The following is a 26,523-nucleotide window of genomic DNA, read 5'->3' as shown; positions in this document are numbered from 1 at the left end:
CTTATTTCCAGAATGTGCAATTTATTCCTTGTAGGGGGAAAAACACTCCCACAAAATTAGGAGGGAAGAGCATTTGTCAGTACAAAATAAAATAAATTTGTCCTTGCATTTTTGCAATAGTTGAAGTGTAATAAGAATTTGGCTCTATTCCCATAGCTGGCTTTAGTGATGTTGAAATGGAAAAGATGCAATTCTATCTAAACCCAAACCCCTCTTACTTTTGTCAGAATTTTTAGCTTCTACATGGAAAGATAGTGAAAACTTTTGATTGCTGTACAATCAAGGGCAGTTTTCAGATCATTAAATATATTGCTGAGGAAGACAGAGAATGATTTATTGGGTTTTGCTCCTTCTTGGAGAGCACTTTAAAATAAAAATGAAAAAAATCTGTTTTTATATAAATAAATACTAAGGGAGAAATCTAACTCTGTTTTGGTGTGGCCAAAAGATTTTGTAATGCTATAAAACCCTGTTTACAGTACAAGACAGAACTGCTGGCAGATCCTCTCCAGCTCATATTACATCCTTTAAAACTGGCATGACTTTCTACAGGCAGGTATCTTCATGAGCTTTTGGCTTTTCAGGTCACCAGTATCACTAGCTTTTAAATATAATCTTGTAAATATAAATATAATTTTGGTTATAAGCGAATATCAGGAACATCTAGCCTTCAAGTCCTCTTCTCTAATTCAGTCAGGAAAGGAGTTTTCTTATAATTTATCTTACGCTACCTTGGATGGATCCTTCCTAAAGAGGTGGGTCCATACTGGAGGATACTTTCCTCTGTATCAGACACTGCTCATGCTAGATCTAGGTTATATAGTAGAGCAAATGCTTTTCAAACAATCTTTTCAGTTATTTTTTTCCCCTCTGAATCTATCAGCACAATTACTTCTGGATATCTCTACACTGTACTAGTATCCAATAGAAATGGGCAAAAAAAGAATCAGAAGAGATATGATCTGAAAAACTTATTCTCCAACAGAAGACTAAAGCTCACCTAAAAGAAGACTAACCATGGTCTGCAATTACTTATTCCTGAAAGAGTAAAAAACCTTTTATTATGAGGGGAAAGAAAGGTATAACAAAATGCAGAAGGTAATGCATCTCAGTTGTTTTCAACAACTATTAGATAACTAGTAAGGAAATTATTGATGGGAAATTCATATTGTTCATCTCTTTCATTGTTGCTACTTTTCCAAAACTTCTATGCCCGTGCACCAATATTCAGTGAGAAATAGATGGTATTAAAATCAGTAAATTACAGAGTTAGTGTACTGCTGTGGTAACTAGATGGAAGGACAACGGCTACTAATAATGTATGTAAAAGTATGATCTGAAAAGGAACAACAGAGAATAAAAAGAAAATACAGTGAGGGTCATCTTTAGTTGATTTAAAATTGCATTTTAAACAATTAACCATAATTGTAAATTGTGCTGGGAAGAACTGTAACAAATATAAGCTACAACTATCTTCAAATACATTTTGTCAGATTAATAATTAATTCTAGGAAACACCTTTGTTCACAAGGAAATTTCAAACAGATTATTTCTCTCAGAAATATTTCCTAGACCAGTTATCTTTTCAGAGACCGAAGAGAAGCTCTGGTAAACATTTATAGGACAACCCCTCCAAATACATACTTGTAATATTTATTGAGCAATTTAAGATACGAGATTAAATGTTAATAGCTTTGACATAATATAGCATTCTTGCTCCTGAAGAAGAAAACAGCTGAATGATGCAAGCAAGGAAAGAGATAACTAATTTTCACAGAAGAAAACTTTAAACTGGAGGTTTTCAAAACTGATATGTCCTGTTACACACATGCATTTAAGTTCAGTTTTTTTCTAAACCTGAATGATTTGAAAATTTTGAAAGAAAGAATAAAGTTTTAACTCCGATTTTTTTTTGTTAACTCTGATTTCCAAGTCTTTCTAACAGAAAGACTTATTTCAAGCCATTTTTGCATCACTAGGTGTCAAGAGGACAGCTTTTTGCAATCCATGACATAGGTTACTCACTTGAAGGTGAAAGGAAATTTGAAGATTAACCTTCAAATCCTATTGTATCATAGCTACTTCCCAGGAGAGGTGAAGCAGACAGCAGGGACTGTGAATATAAACCTAACTCTTGTTTTATTTTCTTGTCTCTGGATACAGGGTTTTAAAAATTTGTATAATATACCTCTGCCTTTTTGTTGCCAAGCATTCATAGTAAGTACTCTACAATATAACAAGAGTTTTGAACAGAAGCCAGAAAACTACCACCTTTGTTTTCTTCTAGGATGCTTCATTGGGTTTCATGATTTGTATACAACATATGTATGTCCTATAAAGCACCTACCCTGTGTATCTAAACTAAATACATAATGTGCGTGTTAGATTCGAAAAAAGAGAGGGAAAAAAATTTCTTAGGCCAAAATATAATTTGGTGTTTAGACAATTCAAGGATTCAGTCATTTCCAAGACAACAATTTCTTGTGAAGAGAAGTGCTGAAGGAATACTAAATATTTTAACTGCATCTTTGTTGAGTAGATAAACTTGTACAGTGACTGCTTCTAGAAATATGCCAATAAACTATTTCATGTCAAATAGGTAACTAAACAACAAAAGAGCTTTCTATAAAGGATCTAAAACCAAAAGAAGCTTTGCGAAACCAAGGTGTTTTTCTGCAAATGCTAAGGATTTTGCTCTAGACATTATAGAAGATTCTACCAATCTAACAAAACCCCTTTACTAACACTCATCATTCTATTTTCAATAGAATCTTCTAGAAAGCTTATGAAGTTCAGACAGTAGTTATAGATCTTATTTTAATAGCAACTAATTTTTAATCATACTAAAGTACTTGAAAATTAATTTACCCTTAAACTTTCTTCTCTGTATCACCATCTCCATCTAACCAAGTGTATTTATTCTGCTCCTTCTCTGCCGTGTTTGGGAGTATGAACAAAGAGAGTGGGTAGCAAGGACTTGACAGCAACTGTCAACAAAGAAGAGAGGGAATGTCTTCAGGACTGCTGCAGCTTGTTTGAAAATTTAGCAACCTACTGGGTTTACTACTTTCAGGGAAGGTTGTGCTGCTGTTATTTAACACAGTAGTCCCTATTGGATCTCATGACTTAACACAGGTTCTTAAGAATGATAGTCTTTGCTACACAAGTTATGAAGTCATGGATTGCTTACACAGTGAGAAGATATGTGGTCAGTGTATTGTTCAAAGGCATTGATAGTTAAGATATTGAGATGCGGGTTAGAGGAGGAGACAAAAACATTTACAATTGCCACTCATTCAAAATTCCTTCTGGACATGAATTAAAAATCTGCAATTACCCCCTGCAGAACAACAACATCTTCATTTTTGTATGCAAGTAATTAAAAACAAACAAACAAACAAACAAGCAAACAGAAAAACACACAGGAAAAGAGGATGCAGGTGTTGACACTGCACCCCACAAAGGAAACCCTGAGGTACCAAGCACTGAACACCTACAACTGGAACACTGGACCTGACCATAACACTTTGGTGTTTTGTTCTTGAGAGTAACCCATTAAAAGAACCACCCCAACAACCAAGAGCAGGACATTTGTTTGGAGTCTCACAATGCACTTTCTAATGAGAAACAGGACTTCTCTATCCTCTGTACCAAAAGAGGAAGAACATAAGTGTTTACAAGCAGAAAACCTGAGTGCTTTCTTCCTAGCTAGTGAAACTCCAAAACAAGCTCATGTGAGATTTGAGTCTGAGGACATGCATGTTGAGAAGGAGCATAACTATGGCAACATATCAAATAAGAGAGAGCAATGTAGGGGACAAGAACAATTGAACATTTTTCCTGTGGAAGTAATCTATGAAACAGAGCAGCAAGGACAAAATCAGGGGAGTTCTGAGTTGGAGGAAACATTCAGCAAAAAGAAACATTAACATTGGTACCACATAGAGAAGCATAGCAACATATGTGACCTGAATACTTGAATGTAACTAGCAGCCACTCCCAAGACATAAAGTTTGAAAAATAACAAAAAAGAGAAGGACAAGGTCACATGAACTCTGAATTTCTCAAAGGGAAAGAGGTGTCAAATGCAGAGATGCATCAGCCAGTGGAAGTACATCACCCTCTCTGAGCCTTGAGAAGCTTAATAACAGAAAGAAGGTCCCATCTGTGAAAAAAAAAAAAAGGATGACTAACAGAAGAGTGCCACTTCTAGCTTTCGAAGAAGAAATAAAAATTAGTAAGTATTTCTGCTGAACTATAAAGTAATTGAAAAATCACACAAACACAGTGTTAAGAGGATGGAAAGTAAAATAAATTTCAACCAATAATTCCATCATATTACTCCATGTGATTCTATTCTTTCCTTGAGCAGTAAGACCCAGTATTAACAAATCCATATTGCAGGCTTTAGGTGGGGTTGTGTTACTGCTCTGTATAATTAGAATGGCTTGTCTGAAATTAAGTGCATAAAAAAGTGATCTGATTTTACTGAGCAACTGTGAATACCATTGCTCTCAACTGAAATTGTATATGCAATTTAAAACCTGAAATTAAACACTTTAATCCATATTTAAGAACCAAAATAAGCAGCATGGGGTCTGTGGAAAGCAAGCTTTAAAAACCACTCAATATTATTTATAAACACATTCCACAGGGATGAAGAATATGCTAACATGGTTGAATGGAGAACTGAGGCTTGATCCAGCACCTTAGGAATCAGAGGCTTTGTCATACACAAATGCATAAAGAAGGCCTACTGTGCACTTTCCCCCTGTTGCTTTAAAGGAAAAAATGGCAAAAGGATGGCAGAAGATAAGTATCTGCCCTAATTGTGATATTGCATCAAATGAACGAACTCTGCCCATATAAGTTTTCCTGCTGTAACTAAAAACATAGAGATTCTTCACAGTGTGTGCTATCTGCTGGACAGTTATATATATCTGCACATTCTGTAAAGCAAAATTATACAAAATATTTTTGTTGTATATTTTGAAAATTAAGTTTAAAAATGTTAATATCACATAAAGTACAAAAAGGTAAGGTTTGATGGAATGTTAACCCAGACATCTGACAGGCCGCAAAAATGATGTAAAGAAAAGGGGATGTGTGCTTTTATAAAAAATAGTAGACTGTCATAAAACTGCCATAACCTTTTGTCTCCTAACCAAATATATATTACTATGTGAATTACTGAATAATCTAATATATTTTCCCTCACAGAGCTGAAGGAATTCACACAGTTTCGTTCTCAAAACAAACAAGAAAAAAATAAAATAGAGCATAATTTTGTATTTTTGCATGCTTGGCATTGAATGCAAGCTCATTTGATTTTTTTTTTCGGAGTATTTTGCATTCTTGGAGTACAGTAGCAGTGGCTATAATGTATGATGTATGTGTACCATACAATGTGTTTATTATAGCTATTTCTCTGTTGCTTCTACAAAAGAACTCCTTTGAGGCTAGATAAAAGTTTGCCAAAAATAATATTCAAATATCCTTTTAATCAAAACAAGATAAAGAGGAGATTAGTGCCACCAGTGTCAACACCACCATTTCCAAAACATATGCTCAAATAAAACATGAAAGCTTCAGGGGATTGGTTTTGCAAGCTTCAGTAGCTTACACTTCCTCTCTCTTCTAACTCTATAGATTATTAAAATGCATCAGCTGATGATGTGTGTTAATGACAAGCTCCATCCCCAAAGGACTCTAATTCATTAAAGGGGACTAGGAAACTATAATGCTGAGAATTTAAACCAAAATATTTATTTAGATTATTAATTATGAATTTTATTTCAATATAGAAGCCTAGATGATTTTCATATCAGTTAAAATAGCACAATGAAAGAACTATATAAAAAAACCCCCACATAAATATCTGGAAAAAATTAATTCCTAAATAAACCTGAGAGCATGAGGGCTTATTCTCCATAAAATATCCATTTTTCATGACTATAGTACCTCATTAAAATAATTTTTTTTCTTTAAATTAAAATCTTGCTGTTCTCCACCCCCAACTGAATAACAATCCTAAACTTTATTTTTTTCTTTACTTACAATGTGTTTAACTTTCAGATTCTTGAAGAGAATGTATGGCATTAATTTGTCAACAAAAAGATGCCGACTGAATTTTTATTTCAAATACAGAAATTTCCGTTACTTCTCTGCTTTGACAAAATTCAATCTGTACAAAATCCAAGGACTGGGTCTAAAAATTCTTAATTAAAAAAAGCATGGTTGCTGACATAATGTGGGAAAGCAACCTGACAAGAAAGAGTGGCATTAATTTAACCTAGTGCTTAAAGAAGCTACTGGGAGCTGATATACAGAGCATACCTTGCTCAACTATCGTCAATAGAACATTTTCATGGAATTGCCAGTTCAGTTCAAAATATGCATTTTCCTATCTGACGGCTTTATGGTATGGATTTGGCCACAGAACTGTAGACACAACATGAAGGAAACATTGAAATATGGGGAGCATTTGGGCATATCAGCATCCTTAAAATTCGTAGTTAACTGCTCAGACAGGAGTCTGTGGTGATGTCCGTGCTCAGGGCAGGGGATTTGGAACTAGATGATCTTATGGTCGTTTCCAACCCTATATATTCTATGATTCTACATTTGGATGTTGTGCCTTTTGCAGCCACAAAATCCTATATAACACACTGTTTCTTTATGGAATTCAAGTAAGACCTGGGGGAGGCTCCTGTGGCATGTCCCACACTGTCACCAGCCAGGCAGCAACCAGAGACTGCACATAGATACTAGCTTAGAAGAAGGATAATTTATCATTTACACAGATGCTGACTAAAGCAAATGAATGAATAAAAAAAATATGGATATATTTCAGCCCAGGGATCTTTCCTGAATGTCCTCCCTGAGACTGCCATTTCCTTCCTTACAGGTAATTTTATCTAGTAGAACACCTAATGAAACCATCACACTGCACTGCCCTAGTCACTACTTTTTATCTGTCACTGTCATTTTTACCCCATGGATCCATATTGTGTTTCACATTCATAGGGTGACTGTGATAGCACTAGGAGGGGTCATGGTTGGGGGTCTGCCAGGCTGCTGCAGAGCCACAGATGAGGGACAGTCCCTGGTAATGGGAGCCAGTATCATGAACCTGAACCTGTCAACATCAGCCACAACGATTCCTCTGATGCTCTGAACAAACACAGTACTGAAACTAGCTTACTGAAAAACACAACCATGTGAAAGCAAACTAGAATATTGCAGAAATTAAATAATACAAACCATTAGTTTTTATAGTGCTCTGAAATTCCACATGAAAACAGATTTTGGGCACACTTGCTTAATTTCATCAGATGCTTCTCTTAATTTCAATAGTATTTACATGAACATCACTGTTATTTGAAGAGTGCCCACCAGTGAAGTGGTTTCATGACGGCATTTGAAGTAAAAGAGGTTGCATTCTTAATAAACAGACATTACAGATACTTTACACTGAAAATTTGGCATACATTTAAGAGAGAAGAGGTGCATTAAAACATAGTTAACAAAAATAGTCTTCAAACAAATTTATAGTATCTACCATATTTATATATATTTTTATATATATTTAGTGTATAAGATCAACATTTAAAGCCACTTTATTCTTTCATGTGACCATTAGCAATTTGTCACTGTGGGCTTCCAAGGCAGTGACAAATTTTGGAATTTGTCTTCCAAGGCAGTACAAAACATAGAATTCCTGCAGTAATATCATCTTAAATTCTGAAAAAGTTTGATTTAAGTAATGCAGGAATAGGGAAAAGCGTAGTATTTTTAATACAGCTTCTAAATTTCAGTGAATCCACAATAAAAAGTTCAACTAGGTTAGCCACATCCCTGTGTGCAAACAAGAAATCAGTTCCAATGGCTGTTATTTGTACAAACACTGGCATGGGATACAAATCTTTCTTGAAGATTTTAAATATGGTCTTTTCACAATTTGGTTGTCATGCCTATAAAACTCACTTGTATCAAATATGAAACTGATTCTAATATGATGCTCTCAGCCATGAATTATCCACGATTAAGGTAATTATAAGGGGAGAACTAAGTTTACTAAACTCCTTGACATCATGCCAAGAAAGTCACTGAAAAACTCTTGTTTACTTATGTAAATGAAACATACCTCTGGAGCAGCTGATACAAGGGCAGAATCATATTAAAATTTGTGGAAGAAGGTGGAAAAGGTACTTTGCTGCGAAGCAGTGCAACAATGAAATTGTGTATCAAAGACAACAAATTATCTAAACCCAGTATACTTGACTATTTTGAGAGCCATGTACTATAAATTTAATTATTTATTGGGTAATATTCCTGAGTTTTGGTTCATCTTCCCATGGTTAAATATATGTTTTCTTTTTTTTTTTTTATAGTGAATACATAAAACTCAAAGTTACTTGTTTGTAGGATAAGATTACATACTTACAAAATGATAGCAGATCATTGGTTACTAAAATGCCTGTGAAAATGCCTGCTAAATCTGGTAAGTCTGGCTAAGCAGCAGAAGAAGCTAAACCCCACATTATATCAGGTAAGTGTATCACGTGTACATAAAGGGGCAGACTTAAATAGTTCCCAAACACTGTGTTCCATAATTATTCTTCAGCCCACATTTACTACAGAGAAGATGGTATCTTAAATGTAAATAGTATGTCCTGCTTGGGCTTGAGGCTGAGTTCATGTTTATCATTTGCACAGGATAAACAGTCTGATTCGTCCTGTGTGATGCTTCCAAGAGAAGATTGAAGAGCCTTGATTTTCCCCTCAAGTACTGGGAAATCAGATGGAAACCAGGCCAATAACCTTCACCAGAGATTTTGATTTAATCATGTTACTGATACACCTCGAAGTTTTAGCATTTATTTGTGAAGCACACCAAATACTGTCCACTTCTCTGATCTTAGGTAAAGTTAAGTTAGCAACTTGTCTTGGAAAAGTAAATTTTTACCCTCATGGTGGTAGAGAAAGATAGAAAATATAATCCACCGAACTCAAGTGCTTCAGAATTTAAATGGCAAATAAAAAGAAATGTTGCTGTGAAAAATGTCATTCTTATTAAATAAAATTATAATTCTGAGATGCAGAAAACATTTTCAAGTTTTTTACCTTGTGCTGGCAGCACCACCAACTTTTATAAGAAAAGACATATACACAGTAAGATTGTTAATGCAGATATTTCCCCCCACAGCAATTGCTTTTATATAAATGTTCCTGGAGAAAGTTAATCAGTCAGAAAAAAATGCTTTTAATCTAAATACGTTTTTACTTTTTGAAGAAATCCAACACTTATTGTGAAAAAAGTCTAGAAAAATATTTTCATATCCTACCTGAAGTTAAACGATATTAAATAGAATTCAGTTTTATAGTCAGCTTTACTTTCCTTATTGAATGTATAGGCCAGTGTAGAAGTTCAGGAAAACCATTTATTTTTCAGTACTTTCCAGTACATTCTGTGCTGTTATTTTCAATACTGTAATTGCACAATTTGTAGAATTTCTTTCATCAATTACTTCACAGCATATGTACAATAAATTTGATTCATAAAAATGGCTACTAGGCTAAGTAGTATGTCAGGGTTTTCTAAATTTTGGTTAGTTATCTATGAGGATTGACTGCAGGAGCTGGGCCTGTTTAGAGAAGAGTAAGAGAGGACCATTAATGCATACAAGTATCTCAAAGGTGGGTTTCAGACTCTTTTCATTGGTGCACAATAACAGGATGAGGAGCAATGGCTATAAACTAAAACCTCAACCTGAGGAAGAACTTCTTTACACTGATAGTGGCAGAGCACTGGAACAGGCTGCCCAGTGAGGTTGTGGAATCTCCCTCTCTGGGGACATTCAAAAACCTGCCGCACAGGTCCTGTGTGACCTGCTCTAGGTGGACCTGCCTTGGCATCAGAGTTGGATGAGATAATCTCTAGAACTCCCTTCCAGACCTAATGATTCTGCTTGACCTAGGCTATATTATGCTGGTGTGCACAGTTTGAAAGAGAAAAACTTAATAGATACATGACAGACATGAGAAACCATGCAATCAACCACTTGCTTATGTCTTACTTGATAAATGTATTTAGTCTCCAAGATACTGAAAAAAAAGGACTTTGCTTTTCAGTTTATAATTATGTTATTTTCAAGTGTTAAAAGCTACAGTTGGATGATAATTTTTTTCTTCATTTAGTAGAAATATAAACCCCCGTGTTTGGATATTTTAACCGTAAAGAACAGTTAGATATTACTTACTAAAAGTTTTGTTACTTTACTGCACTGTTGATCACTGGCAAAATCATCACAAACCTAATACTAAAATTATAGTTACTAGAGTTATACACATCTCTCATACATCTCATGTAATCAATTCAAAACACTTCTGAAAAAATAACAGGCATAACTCTAACATAATACTGGAAAGTTTTATTTTAACAGTCTCAAAATGAACAAAAGTTTGTCTCAGGTCAACCAACACCAGGGAACAGAATCCAGGAAACATTTCTCCATCATTTACTTTCAGTTATGAGTCTATATTTACTGGGAAACATAGTTAAAGACAAAGTCTGTCCTAAAGCAATGGTATTAAGACTGGAAAGTTCAAGAGGTAATATACAGCTCTGAATTATATGCACCATCTCCAAAAACTCCTTGATTCCCAAACTAGCATCTTGCCCAACTCTATAGATATGCAAGCTAAAATTGAGATGCAATCTTTTGCATTCCTATGGCCCAAATTAAGAGATTTACCAGTGGAAAGACATTTCAGTTACTTGGACAATATCTCTCTTATTTACTCTGTTTTTAGAAATCACTATTCCTTAGTCTGAACCATTAAAGCTATTCCCAATAACCTGAAGAATCCAAACATTTCCTTCATTGTCAGAGACAACAGAAGGGCTTCTATCATTAGAAATTAAAAAATGGAAGTGCACATCCTAATAGGACTTTTAGTTACTTTATGGGAGGCAATTGACATCGGAGGTTGAGGGTCAACTGTATGAAGGACCCATTTCCCATGAAACCAGCCTCCAAAGATTTCATCAGACAAAATGATAATGAGCTATTCCAGTTGAAATGAGCTGATTAGTTTTCCCCCTCAGCTGCTGTTCAATTAATGAACCACTTTAAAAAATTTTGAAATGAAGTTCATGAATCATCTATTTTGATTTTCTTAAATTGAAAACTGATAAAAGAATTCAGCTTCTCGGTGACACAAACAAAAATAGTTTGAATTTCAGATCTTGAAGAAATATTAGCAATAGCGAGAAAAAAAAACCAAAACAGCACCACAAAAAAACAAAACCAATTTTAAACGCAGTGGGAATATATAGCAGCAAGTATTCCTAAAAACCTTCTAAAATACAGATGATTGAAGTAGCAGCCAAAAAAAGGGATGCAAATGACTCTTAAATGAAAGGTTATAGAGCATGAGAGGTGTTTAATCCAAATAACAAATTGTTGTCAATGAAAGATCTGATACAAACCGATTTGGATAATACTGAAAAATTAACACACAATTTGACAGCTCCCCTGGATTTACAGAATCATGGGATTAAATGCTTTCCACTTATTCAAAGAGGATTAGTCAGGATACACTTATTTTTTTAAAGAAGATCTTTTACAGAACTAAGTAGTTTACAAATGATATGGAGTGATGGAAAATAGAAAATCCATATCAGCTTTAGCTTCTATCATTCAGCCACAGATGTGAAACTGCTTACTATCAAATACGCAACATAGTGCATTAGCAAAATAATAATATTATTAATAAATTTGGTCTATCCTGAAACTATTTAGTTAAGGAAAGAGAACTTTATAAAACTTGCATAGGCCATTTGCAGAGAAAGCTGATAATATGTGAACATACTAATGAAACACCCACAACTAGAGCTGATCCTTGAAAAACAGGTGCAAGCCAGGGACAATGCCAGGGAACATCTATAGTTACAGCCAATATGTTAAGCAGATGAGACTGGAAAACAGAATTCCTGAATACAAGTCCAAAACTGCTAAAGACTCATTACAGGGCACTGATTAAGTCACTTAATTTTTCCAGTTCCCATTTCTGTTAAGAAGAGAAGATTTCTACCTTTCCATGCACTAAAATTTCAATTGAAATGTCTGAAAAGTTATTCAATCTTACAGTAACAACTTCTCCTCATAAGAAAAATAATAACAGCAACATAATTTGAAAGTTACTGCTTGTGCCAGAAACATGTCAGACCCTAATTTTCACCTCTGGTGAAGGGTATTTGTCAGCTCAGGCAGTGTTTTGTCCTGGCTCTTGGATTCTTTTTCATCACCAAGGTGGTGAAAGACAGTATAATAAAACAAAAAAATCAGAATCTTATGTATAGTGTTAAAGATTTTTTTGGGAAGAAAAATCTGAGTATTAGAGGCCAAGCAAGTGAGAAATACCCCTAAATATGAAAATAAGTGGAGAACAAACAATAAAATGTAACTGTGTCACAAAAATGTTTGCAGATTCACAGTTGAAATGTGCATAGCAAATACCAATTTCTGAATTAATTCATTCATTCATTCTGGTGTGTGCAACATCACTTTATTGTCACCCCTACATCGCTGTACTTCTAGTATTCCCACTACTACTGCAAGAATTAAATCACCTTTCTGCATATGCTAATTCCAGTTATAGCTGCAAAGAGGTTATACAATTGAAGAGCATAACAATATTCGGCTAACTGGGAAGCTTTCTTCTCTTCCAAACATCCATGATCAATATGTCTGTTTCCCTACCAAACCCCAAATCTGCAATAACTATCTGAAGAGTCAGTAAGAGACAAAAGAAAGTAGCTACCACACCTACTGACTACTTTTTGCATGACTGGTACTCACCAAGACACATCCATGAAGACACCAATATGAGCCTTTTGAAGTAAAATTAAACCTAATCAAAGTGAGAGCCTTCACTAAAGAAACTATATGCGGTATTAGCTGCAGTGATCTACCTGACTTAATTTGCATCATATAAAATAATCCAGATAATGACAGTGACCCCTGTGCCTGTTCATTTCATTTCCCAAATCTGCTGGGCCTATCATGAAATAAGGCAAGATAACAGATGGCTGTGAATTAATCCTATTTTCAAAAATCAAATCCAAAAAAAGGTGTCTTAAGACAACTCAATTTAAATTCAGCATTATAGCAATAAGTTAATATAGACTTTGTGTCCCCTTTAGGGTGCAATAGTGAGTCATGAATGAACTCACTAATGCTTTCTTGCTGATGGGGATGTCGATAAAGCAAAAGCTGTAAAAACTCCTCAGATGCTTCTTCAGTCATTTTGCTCTAATGTGAAAAAGCATATACAAGTGAACCTGTAGATTCATTGAAGTTTTGAACCTAACTTCCCAACCAGATGTAAACAAACAAGACCTGACAATGTTTTAGGGAAATGATCACCTCATTAAGACCACTCTCAATTTTCTGTCACTCAAGCAGATCTTTGAACTCACAGTCCAATCCTGATGACTCATATAATGAATTATAAAGAAATTTTTAGAAGAATCTAGGGGACTTCTAGTTATGTAAAATATATATGTATATAGACATTTTCCTATAGTATATGCTAGATGGTGAGAAAGAAACAGGAGCACCAACAGCAACAACAGGAAACAAACACCGAGAAAATAATCTACTTTGACATGCTCATACCTTATTGTTTCATAGCTCAACTCTTACTGAAAGTACAAGTTCAAGTCCTTTGAGCTGTTTGTGGAAGACTGTTCTTCATTGTAGAGCTGAATGCCTGCAGGTCACCAGCAAAACATCAAACACTGAAAAGCAGCAGTGAAGTACTTAAAAAAAGAGCAGGCAGATACGTACACTCACTAAGCTCCTCTTTCGAGGATGCCTCCTATGCCAGCAAACAAATGCTGCTTCTATTCTTTCTAAAGCTCAGTACACTCACAAAATGCCAAATATTCTAAATAATACACATCCAAGATGCATGAACCTCTTCTTGACTGGTGAAAGTGTTATAAGGAATTGCCAGCACTTAAGACTAAGTGGTCAAGTACTTAATTTAGTAAACAATTATCCCGTTTCTCCTTCAAATATTCATACATGCAACCAATATTGCAGATATCCACCTTCTGATTACAAAGGAAGTTCAGAACACAGCAAGACACCATCAACAGTTGACTATAAGCATATCTAATTCTGCCATCATGTTACAGATTTCACAATCTGAAAATAGTTTCTTATGACACAATGATGTAACATAGAAATCCCTTTTAGTGTTTAATTTTCTGGGTAAAATCCTGTTGCTATTGTAGTCATCATCCTCCCAGACTTCTCTGAAGACTTTATTTCTTTTGGATATTAGGTATTGCTGCCAATTTGAGAGAGGCATAGATGGACCTCTGTAACCTCTATGTCTCTATAATACATGGAATTCATGAAGTCAATGTAACACTGGCTAAAATCCCAGGTTGGAGGTTATAACAGACAAGCCAAACTTCCAAATTTTGCCTGGGAAATTTTGTTCTTATTACTTTCAAAACTGCTGTTCTTTGCTGAAGCCATTCTAATCTGCTGTTCTATTCTCCTTGACCACTTGTTTCCCCTGTCTTTATTGACTACTCTTGGCTTATCCTTCATTCCTTCTTCTTGTTCAAGTCATTCCCTCTGACTTCACAACACACTTCTCACTACTCTTTTTCTTTACCCAGATGATTCAAGTCTTCACATTTTTATTACTCGATTCCTTTATCTGCCACTCTGAATTCTGTAATCAGTTACGAGAAAACATTGATTTTGCTGAGCTCAATACTGGTGTTCCTATCAATATCTATCTTGTTTAACACAAGATCAATCTTCCACCTCAAGGGAAAACCCGTTCTAAACATTCGCTCACCCATTCAAATATTATATGTATTTCATTAGCACTACCTGGAAGCCTCATCACATTATGGCAATGGATATTATGGACCTAAATTATAAAAGCAGAAACAATAAAATAATTACTATTCAAAGGGGATGTGAGCTAAAAGTACGAGAAAGTAACTGACATACATAAAAAGGTGAGGTTTCTCCTCTTTCCTGTGAGGTGCATGCTGGAATTCTAGATGGATGTTATGTGAGAGCTCAGTAAGCAAGTCGTATTTCTTATCAGCAATTATCTGATCACAATTGACACACAAGATGTAGTTTTCAAACTGAAGAACTCAACACATACAGTCACAGAAAGCAGTATTAAGTTGGCTAATCAGCTAATTTCTCTCTTCCAACACCAAAAAAAAAAAAAATGCCTGTTTACATATTCTCTGGTGAAAGTAAAGAATACCCTCCAAACTTTTTCAAAAGGAAGACATCTTCAAGTCTTGAACACAATGGAGCAGCTGCTACTGAGTTTCCTTGATGGTTATATTCTGTCATTAGGGAAATCAGAGGCCCTGCTAAATACCTTTTTTGTTTGGTTGTTTGTCAGCTCAAATACTGATTAGGTTCTCTGACAACCACATTGTTTGTTTGCAAAAATGCAGAGGGAAAAACCTTCAGTTGCAACTTGCATTCTGTAGAAGCTGTGGATACACTCAGAGATATTTTGTTAAACTCATTTACAGTAAGAGATTTTACTATTATTATAAAAAAACAACATAGAAAATCCCAATTTAGATGATTCTTTCAGTACCAATATACAAAAATTATATTAAATCTATTTTAAATACTAAATCTAAAACAAATGATAAATCTGCAATTTTTACTCAGGAAATACTAGCTTTGCAATTAAAGTATATTTTGAGTAAAACAGCACTGAGATCAGAAACGAAACACAGTACTGAAAAAAGATGAATCAGAGTATGAGCTATTTGACAAAAGAAACTTTAACAAAGAGGAGTTTGTGACAGAAGGGTAAGGGCCCTTTTTTATCTTACCATAGTCTTGGATATAAATCAGAGCTGACTGGAACAATAGTATTTACATGGCAAGCTGTGAAAGCCTAAAGAGAGATTTCTCTACCTTCATCTGGAAAAACCCACATCCAAACACACCATCTGCCATGGCCTGCCCAAAGCCAGTGTATAGTTGAGTACTGTGGACATCCACGGGCACAACCAGCATTCAATTATCTTGTAGCTTGCTATAGTGATATTCAGTCAGTGTAGAATGTGGTGTGTGTAGACATATTGTGTATGCTTGCACACAATCACATCCTAAACTATTATGTTAGTCCCAATAAAAATCTGGTTTTAGATTATGCAAAATAAATTTTACTGAAAAGTCATAGTGTATAGTTATAATAGGGAATATGCTAAACTATCTGGACAACATTGTTTTTATTTATAACTTAAGAATGATTCTACATAGCATTGTAAATACTAAATATGCTTTGAATGGAATTTTGAAATTTCTAATGACAGAACTCCAACAGTGTCTGCAGCTTGTTAAAACTTTTGACAATACATTAAAATTTGTTTCTGGAAAGACAAGGAGGAGCGCATACATATTTAATGCTGAAAAATATCCCTCTTATTTACTTTAGTTTTGTGTTATTCTGTGTCAGTCAGTGATCATAAATATATGTCTATACAGCCTCTCCTTCAGCATGTGAGAGGGTGAATAACAGTATTGCTATTACAACTTCTTGTGGAAGAAATATGCGGTTTACAAACTTCACTAGAAAAAAAAATCAAGCATGTTTTAAAAGAGGGACTCTGAAGTGGAAAGATGACAGGATACTAGCTGAAAGTTGCACAGAACAAGGCTCTGCAGTCAGAAGGAGCTCTATTTGTCATTTTTCTGGCAAGAGAGAAAATGGAGATGAGAGAACAGAAAACAAAACTAGGAAATGTCTGCAAGAAGAGCTCAGCTGTTCAGGACCTTGAAAACAAAAACTTATTGACAGAAGGTAAGTGGAAGACTGAAAATATGATTGAAGGTGGTGTGGGAATCATTAATATACACAGAAGAGTGAAAGAATGTAATGGTAGCTTGTTTAGATTGATGTGGGAAGAATCAGACAGATATCAGATCAGAACAGTCAATGTGCAATAAAAAAAAAAAAAGCTGAGAAACTTCCGTAACATGCTCAAACAAGCTGTGCAGTTTTAAAATGAGTATAGGAATGGTTTCCAAAATATCTCTTCCTGATTGCATTGATCAGTTGAGTTGCATTATAGGCTTTTTCACAGTGGAGTCCACCCATGGCATCAACCTCCTCTGTTCCTCTTACAGGACAACAGTGAGACTTCTTCATTGATTTAATGTATCACAGATACAACATATATTAGGTTTTAGAGGAAAAAAAAAAGCTTAACAATTTCTGACAGTTTCTCTTGGAAAACTTACAGTTGTGATCTTATTTATCAAGATTTTTTATTTTCAGTGTTTCTGAGAAGTACTAGAACTACATTATCTAAAAAACTGCATCTTGCATTTAACCACAGAAGTAAAACCAAGGTGACAGCAATCTTTTCAGAAGCCTCAGGCTTGACCTAAGAGTAGAACATTGTCTTTCTCAGGTTAATTGACCTGTTTGTTAATCTCAGCAGGAGTCCGCAGCAGTGGCCATTTTGAGGGTGACTTCTGGTGCAAACATCTGTCTGGTTTACACTAAAATGGTGCCAGGGAGAGAGACTCATTTCATGCTGAATAAGGACTGATTTTTTGGTAGTCAAAACAATAATGCGCAAAGCAAGAAGCAAAAGATTTTAGGAGTTTTATTTTTCTGGGTTTATTCTATGTTATGCAGAGAGTTTGGCAAAATAAAACCCCAATAATCTATCTGCACTCCTTACATTATCTCTGTTTGAAGAATTATACATTCAGTAAAAGTGTTGAAAAACAGCTAAAGATGTCAAAAGCATTTACAAGCTAAAGAGATCCCAGCTCAGATAACTCCATTTCAAGTAATCTAAATTCATCCCCATTATCACTTAAGTGAGCATTACGGCTGTTAGCAAACCCTACACAAATATTCAGATTTTTGTTTTTCCTGTCATGCTGAAGGTTATCTCCCCAGTTGCTCTGAAAAATCAGGTGACAACCATTTCCCATGATGCTTTAAGGGCTGTCAAACTGTCCATCAAACTGTCACCTGACCAATCGTTCCCATGGTTCTTTTAGACTTCGAGTATGATAAATTGAAAGGCACTATTATCTGCCTGTTGTGAAGAGGAACTGCTTAGGCTTTGATAAGATATCACTAGTCCCAGGTGAGAGGAGGCTGACAGCACATCAAGACAAGAAAACACATGGAAACAGTGAACACAGGAGCAAAAGGTTTACAAACATCTGTTGTCATTATTTATTACCCCTTTCCTTGGTTTTAGCCCCATCCTTGTTCTATGTCAGTTTAAAAAGAAAGACTTTCCTCTCTTCCCAGCCAGTCTTAACTGCTGCTATTTTTAAACCAGTTAGTTGTAGAATGAGAAATATTTAAAATATGAATGATATCTTTAATAAAAGGTTGCATTATCTATCTTTTCTGATACATGTTGCTTTTACCATCATTATATTTGAAGTTTTGTATGATTCTCATGGTGCAATTATGTCATAAGAAAATGAGAAGCCCTGAAAGGTATAAAGACTTTTTCAAGTTCCACAGTTATTTTTCATTGATACCTTGAGATCAGTTAATTTCTCTTGCTGATATTACAGATCTGTCCTCATACAAGTACCCAAAGTTAGCTTAAGATACCTCAGAGCCAAAACAATATATTGTTATTTATTGTGGGCTGTTAATAAAAAGAAGCTGGTTGCTAATATCACCACCTTGTGTACAAGTATTTGTTTGCATGCAGATTTAATGATTTCAGGCAGTGCTGTAATTTAATTAAATAGCATTACAGAACCTCAGTTGCAAAAATAACATTTAAATAGTTTTATCATTAAGAATGTTTTAAATTTGAGCTGCTTGTGTTTGTTTGCCTATATTCTTATGTTTATCTGAGTTGAGATTAGCAGCAAACTTCCATACACTGTGGACAAACCCTATTCACTGCAGTAAACAGTTAAAAATCTATAGAACACAATTTCAGCAGTGATAAATATACCTCCAAAAGTACTAATAAAGGTAAGATTAATGATTTAAGTAAGTTCAGTTTCTAAACCAGTTTTTCCATTAAAGACTTCTGAGAAACCACAAACTGTTAGAGTGACTTCAAACTTCCTTACATTTGAAACATACACCTGATTTTAAAAGCATAAACTAAGTTCTTCCATGGCTATTAAAGCACCCTGGCTCAATAAGCATGGTGAGAAACTCCATTCATAAGCCAGGTGAAAAAGGTTCAGATATAAGGCGTATAAATGCTAACCAATGAACCCCATAATATCAAGCTGATTTAGAAAGCTGATTTAGATAGGATGGTTTCTTCTGTCCCTTTTCAGGTAGAAAATCAGAGTTAGTGTCAAGCGTAGTATCTGGAGAGGAAAACCAAGAATGAGGTAACAGGGCAGTTTCACACTCCTTAAATGAAAAATTCTGCAAGAAAATATTAGCCTTGCTGAGCTAAAATATTCTGTTATTGCTGACCTACTAACACATACAGTGGCACTCTGGGCACTTTTCAAAAAGAAAAGCACATGGTCCCTTTCTCCAGGTCATTATAATGGAATGACATGGAAGTACTGAAAAGAGAGAGACAATATCCACTAAGAGTAGCTGAGATGGTGGCTATTTTGATAATCATGTTATATTAAACCTGTTCTGTTTTCTCTAATCTTCAACGGAAGAAGTGTGACTGCATGGGAGGAAGGGACTTTTCACATAATATCAGGAAAAAAAATAATGTGTAGAGACTGGGAGAGAAGAAGCTGCACTCTGCATATCAGAAGCTAATAAATGGGCAAAGGGGATAATGGATAGGGGAAGCAACTAGATATGACTGGGCAAGGCATTAGGGTGCAATATCATGCAATACTCAGCACATGGACAGAAAACTTGTGTGGTGTAGGGCAATGCTGTGAAGAGTTTCAAAGATAGACATTACAACTGAATGACCTTAAAAGTGGGTTTGCACAGATAGGGGAGATTTGAGGTCTAGTGCTGATACGTCTAGGAAGCTCCACTGAGTAAGAAGCTAAAAGTCAACGCAATCTGTACAGTATTCTGGTACCACACTCAGTAACACTTTTAGCATTGATCCTGCAGTAACTGAGTTCTCTGCCAGAAGCAGAAAGTCTTCTGCAAAGAGATTTTAAATTACTTAGATAATGTTAAAGTCAGCCTTAAATTGTGGGATTGTAGAATACCATGGCTATTGGAATTTCATGTTTTTCTCCACTGATTATTTAGAGTTTGAAAACAGAAAGCAAACATATGGTATACACAGCTCTGAATTACTTCATATTAATAAATTAATTATATTTACAGTGAAGATTTATTAAAGGAGATAGTGCACAGTTCTTTCTTAATAGCTTGGTTATACTTTGCTCATAGTTTGCTGCTTTTACTTCCTGATAAGGAGTCTACATAGACTATTAATGAAGGACTGTGAAAATGCATCTGATCCAGAGCAGCTAACTGCCTCACCCACTCTGCTAGTCCCCATTTTCCAGATCTGCACCTATGCAGCCTTTTGCAGTAGTCAACACATGCTTAATGCACCATTAAAAAACCCCAAACCATTATCTGATCCCTGTTCTATATTTTATCTCTACAAGTTTACAAAACTGATTTGCTGTTCCAATGACAATTGCATTTGCCAGCATTATTGGCATAGTGCAAGTTGCCATGTAATAACTGCCATAATAAAGAAAAAGAAGAAGGAAGTTAAAATAGAAGATAGGTAAGCACAGAGAAGAAGAAGGGAAAGAACTCACTGACTGAAATAGTTAAGAAAGGGTTAACTCAGGTCAGCATGAGGGACAGAAGAGACACTAACTGATTCCAGAAGTTGAGTCTTCTTCAGTTATGAGAAAAGTCTGTGGGAAGCTTTTGTCTAATTATGAACTTGTCTGCTGTAAGTAGTTATCATAGAATGGTTTGGGTTGGAAGGAACCATAACAATCATCTAGTTCTAACCCACTGCCATGGGCAGCGACACCTTCCACTACATCAGGTTGCTCAAAGCCCCATCCATCCTGGTCCTGAGCACTTCCATGGATGGGGCACTTCCAACATCTCTGGGCAACATATGCCAGTGTCTCACCACCCTCACAGTAAAGAATTTCTTCCTAATGTCTTATCTAAATCTACCCTCTTTCACTTTAAAGCCATTCTCCCTTGTCCTATCCCTACATGCCCTTCTAAATAATCCCTCTCCAGATTTCTTGTAGGTCCTTTTTAAGTTCTGGAGGTCTGCCCTAAGGTCTCCGCTGAACCTTCTCTTCTCCAGGCTGAAGAACCCCAGCTTTTTCAGCCTGTCTTCAAAGGAGAGGTGCTCCAGCCCTCTGATCATCTTTGTGGCCTCCTCTGGCCTAACACAAGCAGGTCCATACCCCTCTTGTGTTAGGGACCACAGAGGTGGACACAGTACTCCAGGTGGGATCTCACAAAAGCAGAGTAGAGGGGAAGAATCACCTCCCTCAACCTGCTGGTCATAATTCTTTTGATGCAGCCCAGCATACGGTTGGCATTCTGGCCTGTGAGCACACACTGCTGGGTCATATTGAGCTTCTCATCAACCAACAGCCCTGAGTTCTCCTCAGCGCTGCTCTCAATACATTCTCTGCCCAGTCTGTAGTTGTTCTTGGACATATGACATGTTTCTATTACTGAAAGCCTCACAATCTTTGTGCATGTATATTCAGTAGGCCAAAGATAGGTAATAAAGGCAGGGCATATTATTATCTATCAAAGGGGACAGAGATCTAGAGAGACAAAGGCTGAAAGTCCTGCTTTACTGATATTCAGTAGTCTTACATGGGGTTCAGAAGAACAACCTATGGAATTTGGGTGCAGTCACACAGGAAAACTCTAAACAAATAACTAAATTTCACCAAGAGTTTTTCTAGTTTTCTGAGTCATTTCTGCTTGTGTTGAAGGAAGAAGCTCTTTGGCAGTAGAAATATAAAGCATTCTCATTGCATTGGGTGTACTGTTGCTACCACATGTTCCAAAATAACAGAGGTGGATCACCCTCAGGCTTGGGATGCTGTTTCAATGTGCAGTCTAAAACAATTGAATCTCCCTTCTTTGGAGGACCTGTGGCGTACAGAGTCTTTACCTAGACCCTCCATACTGTAGTACGCCATACATGCCAGAAGGATACTAACCAGCTCTATCAGAAGTTACTTCACAATGGTTTAAGAGGACAGCTCAATAGCTAATTTTCCCAATACTTTATCAGGTGAACACATTTTTTTTGTTCCATAGATCCCTCTGGTTTACAAAACCTACTGGAAGTTCATATGTACAAACAGCTCGTGCTAACATGGTACAGTATGACGTCAGCCATATCATGGAGGTAGGCCCAAACCTTGCAAGAGAAATGGCAACATCACTGAAAATACCTGAGGATAAGAACTGCCATCCAAAGCAACCTAAAAACCTCAACGTTACTACTTCTGAAAGAGTCTCTTTCGGACCTTGGCCCTGCCTATTCGCACAAGTAACTCAATGGAGGTGAAAGTAATAGGACTACTCATGCATAAAGCTAGTCACATGCATTAATGCTGGCAGGAACAAGGACTTTCTTTTCATACTTACTCTAGAGGATAGTAAAAGAAATGCTGCTCAAAGAAATCTATCAACTAATTCAAACTCTGAGCTAGCTACTTCAGAACCTAGTACAATGGCCACACTCAATGAGTCCATTGAAGACCTGAAGACGAAGTAAAAACAGGTTTCTTTTTGAAGAACATTATACAACCAGTACAGTGCCGTGGATATTAGGAAAAGTCACTTTAATAAAAAGGAAATTGCACATACTGTAACAAAACAATTGCTGTTTGGAAGGCCCTGAAAAAAATTGAACAATGTAATATGATCTTTCTTAACTTCATTTCCCATCCATTGCAGAAATCATAACAATAAAGTTTTATACATAAGCAACTTTATGAACTGAAAGAAGAGAATGCATAATTCCTTTCCATGGACTAAGCCAAAAGAAATGAAGAAAAAAAATTGATTCTCTGTTAGCCTCCTGTGTAAAATTTTTCTCCTTATCATCTCATCTAGTCATATCTCTCTGCAGTTTGAATTACCCTCTTTTCGTCAATCTGGTAAGGCAGTGAAAGGATGTTTGTTCTGCTAATTAACTTTATTACCCTGATAACTCCCTGCAGCCTTTGACGAAAACAATTACCGTTCCTCTTTTTTTTTTTTTTTCCCCCACTGGCAAAAAAAAAAAAAAAAGAGGAGGAAAAAAAAAAAGCGACTATTAATTAGAAATGAGGCCCCGGTCTCTGCCATGTTAGCCTGCCACGTTCTCAGACCCTCAAGCGGGATAGCATTACATTGTCAGTAGTAATTTAGCTCTCATCTGTCTCTGCTAATTATTGTCACATTCATCAAATTCATCAACAAAAGTGCTCTCAGAAGGATTGCATATTTGCAGTTAATACAGCATAAACTGGTATTACCCATCACCACATTTGTGATGATGAGAGGGACACAACTTATTCATCCCTAATTAGAGCAAGCTGGGTAATTAATTATACATTCCGCCTTATTACTTCTGAGTTCCCAGATATTGTTTGTCTAAAAAGGGGGAGAGAGGAAGAGAGAGAAGCCTGAAAATTTAAAAAAAAAAAAAAAGGAAGGGAAAAAAAAAAGAAGGGGGGAGAGAGAGAGGAGAGAGAGAGAGAAATGTGTGATGTGTTTTGTCACATGCGCTATGCCATAATTCCCACCTGACAAACTAGCTGAATCAGTAGAAAATTGCAAGTTGTCAGCAGCAGAATAAACTGCTGTAATAGCTGATTAATGATCAACACCTGTGACAGGTGCTATATGGGACTGTAAACTTGGTGTGATTAACAGTCACTGGACGAATAAATATTAGTGACAATCAGTGGAGAGCAAGTTTGCGTGTTTTAACAAATCTCACACATTACAGTTATTGATATTTCCAGTGTAGGCACTTTCTTTTTGGTAATTATCTGACAACACTGGGAGAGTGTTTTAATCCAGTATGTTTGTTTCTCTTCTGTTCATTTATTTCAGAGTTCAAAACTGTTTTGACAAGATGACCTTGCAGAATTTGAAACTGCAGAGAAATTGAGAGTAGTCGCAAATACTTTGTTCTATGTCCAGCTCATAACAACACTGCCAAATATTCTTTCAAGGAACTTAAATATACACATACATAAGCCTACATAGATAAAAACATAAATATTGTATAAATACACATATATACTTTTACAAATACATTTTTAAAGCCTGTAATTCTGAGAGTCAATCCAGTCTTGTTTCTTATGTCAGTGCTATGATATATATCTGATTGCTATGGTAAATCAGTGTTTCTTTTGTTCCACCATCAAAGATGTATGGATTTCTTCTGAAGGACAATTTGGATCTCAGTAATTTAGACTTACAAAATTCCTATAATATATAATAATAGGGCATGAAAGTTATCCACTTATGGGATTGCTCTATGCTCAGCACACTAGAATCTATCAAATTCTGAGCTACGACTAGAGCTATATCAGGATACTCTTTGGATAGCATAAACCACATTTTTCATCCTCATGCATGGTTAGAGATATGTTGATTAGGTAAAATACATATTCTTATGCAAAAAGATAGTCTATGCATTGCAAGTGAAAAGACACAAACATGGACTCAGAAAAGCCAAGTAAACACAGCTTTTGCAACCAATCCAATGTCATTCTCAAAATTTAAGCATGAAATAGTGTCTTGTCTTCTAAGAAGTCCTTAACTGGGCCAAAAAAAAAAAAAAGAAACATCAGAAGTCATGACCAGATTTTAACATAGGCACATGAAAAAAAATCTAACAGTTGATTAGGTATACCCAGTACTTCACTCTGTTTGTATGAGAGCTCAGATACATTATACATTAAGATTGGTCTGTTAGAAAAATAAAGCTCAATATTTTCTTTGGAACAATTTTTGATATCTCCAGAAGTAATTACATGAATGTAATTAAATATGTTGTTTATGCAGAGATTGACCTATCTGCTGTAGCACATCAGAAAACATGAGAAGGAAAAAAAGGCAAAGAAATTACTGCTTGTATCAGTTCCTGGAGAGAAATGACAATATATATTCTTGCCTACAGCATAAAAAATTCCAGTCATTTGAACCTTTACTGGAAAACTCTGAACACATGGAATTGACCAGTTGATTCTCCTACCAGACTCATGGCCATACATCTGTGTCAACTAATTGGATATTTTTTTCCATTTCAGTGTTTTCTAACAGCAGCAGAAAAGAAAGATTTCATTTATTGGTCCTAATTGATTACAAATCTGCTTTTAAGCATAAACTGCTGCATGAGCTCTTCTTTCACATGCAGACAACTGTGGGAAAAAGCTTCATAAGTGGGTGGCATTTAGGTCACCTGATAACCTTGCAGCATGAAACAACTTTCCATGAGCTTCCTAGTCATTCTTTTACACCTGAAATTAACACAGTGGAGGGACTTAAAGAGGAAACACTGTAAATATGAGCTCTACAAGCCCCACCACTTCAGTAACAGTTTAAGGATGTCTAATATTTGTTAATAGTGAAAAGAAGGTGATAATAACCTCCAGTCTACACAAAAACATTTTCTCTGATTTTTTTTTACCGATGTGTCACTCTATTCTCCATTTTCATTTACACCTACACCACAAATATAAAAGTCCCGAGCGACTCATCTGTGCTACTCATTAATGCACAGAGATTAAAATATATTTTATGAAAAACAGATTGATAGGTATACTTTTGTTTTCTGAGTCATCTTCAGTGTAGCAGTCTGCAACCTGAAACATAGAAGTAATAGCTTGAAAGCTTTATGCAAAATGTATGTAAATCTGTTATGCTTTAGTACAGATACATCTGAATAGGCACCAGTGCAGCTAGCCAACAGCCTAGGAAGGAGGCCAATCTCACATCCAGATGCCACTGATAGAGACACTGTGGCATCAATGCTCCCAGCTGTCAGGCTCACCATGCATTTTTACAACACTGACTGGAGCAGAATGAGACCTTGTAGAGCTCTCTACTGATAAATAATAATTTCAGTGAGTATAAAAATCTAATGATAAAAATATTTTAAAATAAACATTTTCTTATGAGCAACTGCTACCTCTCTGGAAATTGCATTATCACTGTATTGAATGAAAGACAGGGCCAGTACAATTCTCAGAATTTATGCTGAATTTGTTATCAACTTTTAAAGGTGATTTTGCATTCTTTAATACCATGTTTTAATGTAATTTTATGTCATAGAATCCATTCTCAGTTATATATGCAGAAACTTAAGTTTATCTTTTAAAATGAAGGTTGGATATAAAAATCCAAGTGAAAGGATCAACTTACTTTAATTTACTCTACTTTGGAACAATTTGTAATTTGAAAAATAATAAACAGAAAGAAAAATAGAAACTATCAAAAGACTATAGTACAGCAAATTAATCAGGCCTGAGACCAGGAGAA

This window comes from Melopsittacus undulatus, chromosome 6, assembly GCF_012275295.1.
Source record: "Melopsittacus undulatus isolate bMelUnd1 chromosome 6, bMelUnd1.mat.Z, whole genome shotgun sequence".
Taxonomy (NCBI): Eukaryota; Metazoa; Chordata; class Aves; order Psittaciformes; family Psittaculidae; genus Melopsittacus; species Melopsittacus undulatus.
The sequence above is the reverse complement of the archived record's forward strand: the minus strand, read 5'-3'. Positions refer to the sequence as shown.